Consider the following 10781-nt stretch of genomic DNA (forward strand, 5'->3'; position numbering starts at 1 on the left):
CAATTGAACTGTACCCTTTACCTATATTCGTGGCATATATGCTTTTTGACCGTGGGGGGAAAACTTGCGTACTGTGATTCTTGAATACTTAACAAACAACTTGTATAAGCAACCTTTTCTAGCCTGAGACTGAAGATTGAACTGATGGTTTTACTGTCACATGTTTCTGCATCAAAAGTTCATCTAGTTAATTACAGACTGGAAATGTCTTCAGTCTCATAAACCACTGTAATCAAATGCAGGTGAGGTGAATTGGATTGGAATGAAGACTGCCTCTAACATTAAACAGACTCCTTTAAGAGGCAGAGCAGTGTTAAAGATAAAAAGACAAAAAAGAGACAGAATGTAGAGCGAGGAGACGAACTGAATTTTTTTGGAATAAGTGAAGCAGAGTTATAGGGTATTTTCTGCAATGAGATCTGATATTAAGATGAGGAACCATGTGTACGAAGTGTGGACAGTGAATCACCATACAGCATCAACTGCTTTCTTCAGGCAAACTTGTATTGACAGGTGTCGTCAACAGAGATCCTTATCTTGTTTGGATTTTGTTTTGCCAGTGGCATTTGTACCTGTGTGGGTGTGTGGATGAGTGTATCTATGTGGTGCACAGGTGGAAATCTGAGTTTCTGGATGAATTTATGTACATGTTGAATGTGTGTGGCCATGCAGATGTTCTGAGTTTCTGTGTGGCTGTGATGCCTGTGGCATTTCTCCTTGACTGTGCCGGCCCACAGAGTGTCGTAACTGGATCTGTTTTCATGCAGCAGCAGAACACTGGACCTCAGTATAGTCCTCGTATTTCCTCTTATAAAAACAGTGTTCTCATTGGTGCTGTGCTTGAACCTTTTGTGTTGTTTTTCCTTGAGATCATCAGACAACTAAAAATTTACAGGGGAGCAGGGATACTGTAATATTTATTGGTATTTTGGGATTAGTTAAATTCTGCAAGGGATATTTTGATCAGCCTTGACAGTCTGGATGCTTCACAGTCCCACCTGCTGATGCTCTGTTAGAAGCCAGACGGACTGACGAAGCATGGCAGGAGGAGAGACTGCTGCTACCCCCGGCAACCGATCACCTCTTTTCATTTAATAGGGCTGAGCTGAAATAAATGACAGACACAGATGAGTTCACAAAAGAGGGAAAGATTCTTATAGTAAACCAACACACATTTTACTAATTTGGATTTTGTAGGATTTTAAGAATTTGACAACCAAACCTTAGTATCTGACAGCAGGAACAGTTGCACAATTATCTGCTAGCAATAAATGGCTCCATCTGATGTGTATACATCAACGTCTGTCAGATCATCGAACAGTGACTGAAGCTCTATCCCTGTTTACCTTTCCAGTGTCAGAACTGCCACACTAACAACTCTGTTTTTACTTAAAGATCAACCAGCCTTTTCCCCCTTTTGCTCAGTTCACTCACTCAGGCATTTCCACACATACAGTAATGTATTAAGTTTGGCAGAGAACTATTTATACACTCTTCAAATGCTAAAGTCAAACACACAAAAAGACCACAAACACAGCTTAAAGTTTAACTCAAATGAGTCTGTGCAACCGTAAAATGCTGTTTGCTTCAACATTCCCAAGGGCATCTTTAGCTTTCTTTTACATCGTTTTATCTGCAAAGAGCAGAGGTGGGTGAAGTACACACATTCTGTATTCAAGTAAATGTACAGATACTTGTGTAAGGAAACTATAAAGTAGAAGTACTGATTCAACCTCTTAAGAAAAATTGAAAAAGTACAGGACCTGAAATGTAAGTATAAAAATAAAAAGTACATTTCTAACAGCTGTTTTGGTGCAAAGCTAACAGGAGCATTAACTTTGCTACAAGGTGCAAATCAATTTTCAGTGTCTGCACAACCACCACCCAACCTAGAAAGGCTCTGAATTAGTGTCTAGTCTGTTTTTGTCCCATGACCTTTTGGGAACTTTTATTATCCATTTAAAATGAGCTGAGCTAATGTTAGAAAACACCTGGACTTTTGGGTTTAACACCTGTACAAAGCTACTTGTGAACATAGACTGTTCCTACAAGTGGAGAGCAGCAAAGTAATGATTGGTGGGAGGAAAAAAAGTTTGCTTTCAAACGCATTAATAGAGTAACGAGCAAACTACAGATACCTGAACCTACTTTTGACTTAAGTAAAGTAATGAAGTATACGGACTAATCCCAGTGTCATTAGCTCCCTAATGACGAGTACAGTATTCCTAGGCCCAGTGCACAGTAGAGGATTCTTACATCTCAACTGATTTAAAAAAAAATGCATTGGGACCAAACACATAAACAGGTTTATTGATTTAAAAAAATATATTTATTTGTATTTAAATTTATTTAGTCTTTAGTATTATTTTTTAGTCTTTAGTATTATTTAAATTTTTTTTTATTTTAGGAGTGCACACCTACTCCACCCACGTGTTGTTTTTACAAAACATTTTCAACGTGCAATTCCAGAAAACTGGAATCTCAGAAACTTGCGCGATAAAACATGACTTAAAAATAAAAAAACAAGCATGGTGGTGCTCTTTCATTGTCAGCTACTGTATCATGTCAGCTAATAGCACTTGTCTGTGCTGTTTTGTGCAGACAATAGCAAAGGTAAACAAGGGAAGTCATGGCTGAGAAAACTGAATCAGCATGGTGCGCTAGACAAAAAACTCAAACGAGCCTCGTAGAAGCTACTGCTTCAAGTAAACAACATCTGTTTGGTGACGCTTCCCAGACAGCTTTCTCTCATTGACTGCTGCTGGTTTCTGCCCAGGGCTTCCATGCTGATTCGAGACTGGGGACAATCGGAGTCTGTCGGGAGCATTCAGATTGTCTCGACAAACTCTTACACAGCAGGATAACTTGAACCAATAACCAGCCAGCATCAAATCAGAAATGTGTCCCTGATTGTTGGAACGGGCAAAATTAGCCTTCCTGTAATGTGTGTCCCCCAACCTTAGTAGGAGCTCAATGTGACAGGTCCGGCAAAAAGGCAGTATTGAAGAAAGCAAGGATGAGTAAAATAGTGACTAAGCATCGTTTTTTTCAGTTGGATAACTGTTTTCAAACTTTGAGCAGCACACAGGAATTAAACAGTCTGAACCGAGTATTTAATTGAAAGTACAACCCTTTTGTGAGGTACCAAAGTTTTTTTATTTTGTCATTGGAAACAACATTAGATTGGACCAAATCGTTAAAGACACATTTTCTGTTACATCAGTGTTACTGTCGCACTGCTGTAGGTGTCCATCTTAAGTGTAACAATAGATAAAACTATGCAATCACATTTGTATAAAATCCTGTAATGTTCGTTGGTAAGCAAATGCACATGCACTACAGTGCATGAGGGGTCACAGCGTGACTGGTATTTACAGCAATCATGTAAAAGATAATTACATTCAGCAACGGAAGGGGGAGACAAATAGACAAAGTACCAAATATTGCCTATTTTGGTTTTACCCATGCCTACTTGATACATGTGCTGAGATCATTAAAAAGAAAAACTTATTATTAACCTATTAAGTTGGCAAGTAATTCATGCCTTTGCACAATTGTCCACTATTCTTGCCTGTCAGTAGGGTTGTAAACCCATCACTTTACGCTCTTTAATTTACATTATTTCTGTATCAAACTGCTGCTTTTGCTCTACACACCTTTCATGGTGTATTTTTCTGTCACCATGTTAGAACTCAGCAGTCAAAGAAGGCAATCATTTAGGGTTGTTCATGCACATATACTAAATCAGGGGTGGTCATGCATGTGTTTATACTAAGCACATGGGCATTAAAGCTCCCTTCTACACTGTAATACTGACAGAGAGGAATTGTGGCAGTGATAGACAAGAGGAGCACTAACAAAACTGAATAAAAGTTTTGAATTCCAGCTTAACGTAATTAAACCACCACAATGCAATATTTGTTAGTTTATTGCAAACAATAGCAAAATTACATCACTGTGTCACTCTCACAAATGCCGACGTTAGGTACCAGCTGTGATCATGATGCCAATCTCTCCCTGTCCAACAGAAATTACAGTTGAGCTTTGGGTGGAGGCCCATCTTATCTCTGCCAGGATCGGGTTAGATGAGAAAGTGTTAAGTTGATATCCCAACTGTAATTCAAAGCATCTAAAGACTCTGAGAAAAGGGAGGAATAGGTCATTACATAAGCAGTGTATACAGTTTGTGGGTTTGCATCCAGCATCCAACAGTCTGGGTATCTGTGTGCTCGTGTATGAGCACAAAAATACACAATGTTTCAGTTCTTTTCAATTTCCTACTCTACGATACAAATTTTTAGATGGCTGGGCCGGCATAGGGAATAAGTTCACAATTCAATCAAGGTCGGAATTTAAAAAATAGTCAAGTAAACATTTGAACATAATATTTGCAATACGAATACAGAACAATCCAAACTTTATTTAAAGTTAATGTGTCTCCCAGTTTGTCTTTTTAGTATAGATTTTCTTCTTTGTGGCTTCTTTAACAATGTTACTCCATAGAGGTAGAAGACAAAAAAGGAATCTCTTACTAAACTGACTGGAGGATGTTGTTAAAGGAGTCTGCTAAAATCTCAAGTGTGGTTTACAGGTACAGTTTTAAAACCTTGGCCTTGTACATCTCTCCTGGTTTCATTTTTGAATTTGTTACTCAACTATAACCTGCATTTTAAATTGGCATTTAAGTGCAACACGATGAATGCTTTTCAGGAGAGAGTGTCTGATAATATGTAGTGTTATTCGAGTTTTTAAATTGGAGTTAATACATTTTAAACCCTATGTAGTCTCTATAATGGCCAGTTTTGTTCACTCTGCATTTAAATGTAGCTGTGCAAAACATACATAAATATCTGGGAGATAGAATTCTAAAAAGCCCACAATAACCGAGAAAAAGCACAACTTACTAATTTGTAAAATATTTGATAAAACTTACCTTAGATAGTTTGTCAAACACTATTTTAAATAATGCTATTTAAACTATTTCTAAATAAATTCTAATTCTAATCTAATCTTCTAAATTCTAATCTAAATTCCACATTTCCGGTACAGTTACTAAGACCAACCATGATTCTCCTCATGGTTTACGTTTGCTCTTACTGTTTGTTCATCTGTTATTAGTGACCTCTGTTGTTGTTCAGATTTAAGGAAGTGCGTGTGGGACAGCATTATTTTAACAACTCCATGGCCAAAGTTCAGCATAAAGAAACATGTCATGACACCAGCTCCAACCGTGTGTCTGGCTGAGTTTGAATCTTTTGTTTCTTTTTCCTTTTTTTTTTTTTTGGAGAACAACAGAGGTTCACAGCACAGACAAACAGGCTAACCCTGGTTAGATTGACAGACATCAACCATTAATGGAAGAGATTCACAGTTGGTTGTTGTATTTTTTTTTTTTATTTGGGCTGTTGGAAATGCAATTAATTTAGAAGATGCCTGAAGTGATCTTTACAAAGAACAGAACGTGTAAACCAGTGGGCTTTGGGCTGAGTTCTACAAACAGAGAAAGGAAGAAAGAAGGAAAGACCAGCCTTATTCTTTAAACTGATTTTTAGGGGGTTGTAAGAAATCCAAAGTAAGGCCCTGTAGCAGTAAGCACAGCTCAAAATATGCATCACCTAAAAAAAAAAAAAAAGTCCCACAAAGTGATTAGATCATAAATCAATAAATGGTGGAATATGAAAGCGTGTTTGCTCTGCAGATGGAATTTTTATAATTTAATATTCAACTACATTTTTATGTTATTGATTTTTTTTATTCTAAATTCCCTTTTTTAATTAAAACTAAAGAGACCCCTACATGTACTGTGTAATTAAACATTTAGCACAACTTACAAGCGTGGTTTAAATGATTCTGTGTAGATACTCAGAAAAACCTTACGATTGTATGTCCTGCTTACTGTTAGAGAAAAGACGAGCGGGAGAAAGGGAGACATGATCTCTGGAAGCACAAACAATTTAATTATAGCTGCAATCAATCTGATTTAGAGGCATACACATGCACACACATGCACACACACAGACACACGCACACACACACAAACACACACACACAAAAACAATGTAAGGCTCTCTTATCTTTAGCATAAGAGTTGACTCTCACTTTGCCTTTTATGTCTTTGAAGTGTAAACTCACAAGATGACAACAGTGTTCTCTCCAATGTAACATCAAATGCATGAATCTGTACAGACAAACACTCATATGTACATGTACATACATCTGCCCCAAGGGAAACAAAGCAAACAAAATTTGATGAATTGATTGACTAGCATGCACTCTCTCACACACACACACACACACACACACACACACACACACTAAAGTATTGTTCTCAGTAGTAATGTAATCATGCCTCAGCTCCGCGGATTCATCAGACTGATGTAATAGGAAACTGGTATTTTTGTTTTTCAGAAAGGATAGATTGAGTAGAGGGGGAATAGAGGGTGTGAGGAGGTTACAGCCATGAACTGACTCCACTCAGGCCCGAGGAGGGAAGAGAGGGGGTGAAAGAAATAAGAGACGCAGAACAGGAGATTGGATCAGAAGTGGAGGATGGGTAAAGCAATAGAGAGAGGGACAGATTAGTTAAACAGGAAGAAATATGGAGAGACTGCAAGAGGAGAGGTGGACGAAGAGGGTGAAAAAGGAGAACATCAGTGGTATAGATTAAGCAGATTAGAGAGTGAGGCTGTTTTTTGTTTTTTTTGTATGTTTCATTGCCAGCGGTCAATCTGAAGTTTGTGTGTGTGTGTACCATTGTGATATAGAGCAAAGCTATTACACGCGGGAAATCCCCCCCCCCCCCCACACACACACACACACCCTGGAGGGCATTGCAATGTGTAAAGGTATGTAATACTATGGCAATGGGAATAGGACTATTTGTGTAACCATTTAGGACAATTTGAGTAATTATAATGAATATACAATGCCATGACGAGCCAGCTGTTTGTGTCTATATGTGTGTGTATGTCTGTGCTTGTGTACGTTTGATTATACCTATTCAGTTCTGTGGTTGATGTAGATGGCCAGTGGAAAGGAGGAATGATTCCAAGAGCTCTTTAATTTGATCCAGTAAAATAGACTGGCTAAACATGATAGTAAAATTAAAAATGTTCTTCAAAGGTTTTTTTTTTTGTGCTAATAGAGAGCATTTCATGCTGCATTAAATGATCAATGTAGAAGTCTAGTTTTCTATATTACATTAAAGAACAGATTTGTATTTGTTGATATTCATCTTAACATGCCACATGCGTGTTAGAGTAATTTTGCTTGGGGAGTAGTTGCTTTCTGAATTAGCCGAATCAAGTGGCCACCTTCCAAAGTGTTTTCTTGCTAAACTGCCACTACTTACTGTTATCTCCTTTTCTTGTGCACAGTTACAAAGTGCCTTTTCTTCTCATAGGATGGGAATCTACTCACTGCTCCAAATGGGCAGCTATCTTCTCCCAGGGGCACAAAATGGGTGCACAACAAAAGGTTTCTTTCCCAAGTGAAGTGTTTCCGTGCTCCGTTTTTCAAGTTCAAGTCCCACTATCTTGTCTATCTATCACTAAGTTTTATCATAAAAAAAAAATCAGAAAGCTGTTGACCACAGCAGTCACATTACCACACGTTTTATGTTTGATTCAGAGTTCTCTATCCCAAAGTATACAAACCCTCCTGATAACGATGCTCAGGACTAATATTAGCTTCAACTAACCTTCAGAATGCATTTTTGCACAAAATGAGTACTAAAAGCAAAATTTTTTTATGCATATATTTACTCATTTAAAGCACTGTCGAGGTTTTTATGTGAACTTGACTGGAAAAAACATATTTGTCTTCATCCCAAAATGCAAATTAAAAATAATAAAATGTGACTGAGTCAACATGGTTAAGTATAAAAGAACAAAACCAAAATCTCTGTTTACTTCTGGCAAGCAAGTATTTCATTAAGACACAATTCTATTAGTCAGACACTGTCTTTTTAAAACCTGATTCTGCTGTGCTGTCATTCAGGTAGCAAAAGCTGTGAACAATTTCTTTTAACTTTTCCTTAAAATAAATCAAATAATGCTGAACAGAGACAGTTGAGATAATTAGCTTCTCATTCTCATTGATGCTGTTTCAACAGCTCTGCTTCAGGCCTATTCCTGCTTTTAGCATTTGTATCTTTGTTAAACACCGTCTGCATTTTCTCTTTTCATGCCACTATCTTTGAAATAGCATCACCCCTGGCCTCGTATCATATAGTCTGTTCATTGCACGGTGTACTTTGTCGACTGGCTACGTAACATGCCACTGGCAGGGGGAAACACATTCAGCAAAATGTGGCAGCAAATACCAGGTAGGTTGCCATGGACACTGCGTGTCCACAGTTAGTTGTTCTTTCGCTAAACAAGTGAGAGTAATTCTGCCTGCCACCTTTTTTTTGGAAGGAGGGGTAACGGTAAATCTGTTTTTTGAGATAAAGAGTCTTTAGGGTTTTTACAAATGCTTTATCTAATTTTTCCTGTTTGACCAGCTTCACTCTCAGTTCCCCTCAGTTTCCCCCTCTGTTTTAGTCATGGGGCGAAAAAAATTGCATGTTGAAGCCATGATTTATAACATGGGTCACAAAAGGCTTTTGTGTGCCTTGCAAGATACATTTTAATTGAGAGACCTGAGACATGACCATTGTGGTGTGTTTTATTGTCGCATTGAAGCAGGCTTCCTAAAAACAGTAATTTCTGTTAAAGTTTAACAATTAAGTTCAAATGTTACCTGCCCGTTTCTAAACCATTTTGTATCTGCAGCATGAGTCACTACAGTAACTTAGGTAAAATAAGTAAATTTACATCTTGTCTTTACAGAAATGTAAATACCAGAAATTAATAATAATTTTAAAAAGGTTTTGGTAACAAAGAGAAGCTACAATACAGATGATTCAGTTCCAGGAATCCACTGCACACGCATCCAGTTTGAGAGTGTCTCTCTTCTACATACATGAGCAAATTGTTTCAAATTGTCTCTATTGAGAAACACACCTTTTATGTTGGGTACAAAGCTCTAAATCTAATGCTTTTAGCTGCAGACCTCACTTTTGTTGACTTGTTTTTCAACAGCAGCTGTTTTCAGTCGGAAAAAACCCAATAAACAGAAGCACACAGAGTAATCAGTTAGCAGCAGAAAAAGGCAAGCATTTAGCAGCTAAAGAGCCAGATGTTTTTTGTAGTTCGGGAGTAAAACAGAGGTCACATACAGTATATTTAACATTAGAGACATGTTCATCAGGTGGACAGAAAACTGACTTCAACAGCTTGTTCCACCGCTTTAGTCTGGGTGAAATTCCATAAATGCTATGTGGGATTAATCCATTAGTACGTCTAATATCCTGTTTATGTTAGCTATTTTTCTTTCAAAGGGGTTGTTGTCTTGTTCTAACCAGTCAGTTATGAGAGAACTATCCATCCCAGTGTCATTTTCAATCAAACCAGAAAGCTGTGCTAAGGTTGCTAATGTGGGATAAAAGCAAATTCATTTTCTTAAGCTTTATGCAAATGTTACAAATTAAAAAAACGAGACAGAGCTCTTAACTCATACTGTAGCAAACAATATGACAGTTTTACATTTTTAAGCTAATCTTGTTTGTAAAGAGATACTTGTGCTTCCAGGTGTAACACGTGTTTTAAGTAATATTTTTGGACACACAAACCCCATTTATGTCTACGTATGGAGCTTCATTTCTGTGCATACTACAGGCTTATTTAAAAGTGGTGCTACGGCTACTCACTATGTCATAGTGACAGTATTACAATATTGTGGAAATTTTTCTACCACCCTGAGATGCGTGCATCATTGCCTGTAAAAAAAAAAAAAAAAAAACTCAGTTCAGTCCTCAAGTAAAGACCTACAGACGTGTCAACAAATTCTCGAATTGAAGCAAATCCCAGCACCTATGACACTTAACAACATAAGTGGTATAGATTCAGCTCGTTTGGTGGGAGCTATACACTGTATTTGATTTCACTTGGTACCCAGTTGTTGTCGATACACAAACTTGTTTGTAGTGTGTTAGCACTGGAGCTAACTATGGTGGAATAATGCCTGAAGGCTGCTATGAAGATTACACAAACAACACTGTGCTCCATACAAGATCATTACGTGTCTTATTGTAAACCAACTTTATGCAAATTACAGCTGCTGTATTCATAGATAGCTTTGGATATGTGGGTGTAGTCCAGAATGGAGAAGGTGTGTTTTCAGGTATGTAGTAGATTAGTCCTGGGACCTGGTAATGTTGCGCTCTTTAAGAAGCTCGAGGATCACACAGCCACAAGAGAGGGGATTGCACACATGTGCACGCAGACAACATGGGGATAAGGAGCTACTTAAGGGTACTGGACTTTTCCCGCTTGAACACTTAAAGGATGTAAGTACACCTTGTCCTGCAGTTGTGATCGCTGTGTATTTATCAGAGCAAACAGAAGCAACATAGGAGACAAGTGTAATTGCTTAAACATGCACACATGAATCTAACTTCTATATTTAGTTTCTTACATAAGTTTTCCTACAGGTAGAGAAATTCTTTTCCTAGCAGCACTTTTACCTTTTCCTTAAGATCCTCCTTTAATGAGACGGTGAGCAGTCAGCGAGTGGCTGTGAAACTCTACAGACAAATTAAAACCCAATTATGTTTTCATTTCACGCTCTTTTACTGAGGCTGATAATAACAAAATTTGGAATAGTGATTCAGGAGGGAAGATGGAAAGAAAAGGATTGAGGATGGATGGAGGGAGGCCAAAGGAAGAGGAATACAGAAG

Source organism: Channa argus, chromosome 6 (assembly GCF_033026475.1).
Source record: "Channa argus isolate prfri chromosome 6, Channa argus male v1.0, whole genome shotgun sequence".
In the NCBI taxonomy this organism is placed as follows: domain Eukaryota; kingdom Metazoa; phylum Chordata; class Actinopteri; order Anabantiformes; family Channidae; genus Channa; species Channa argus.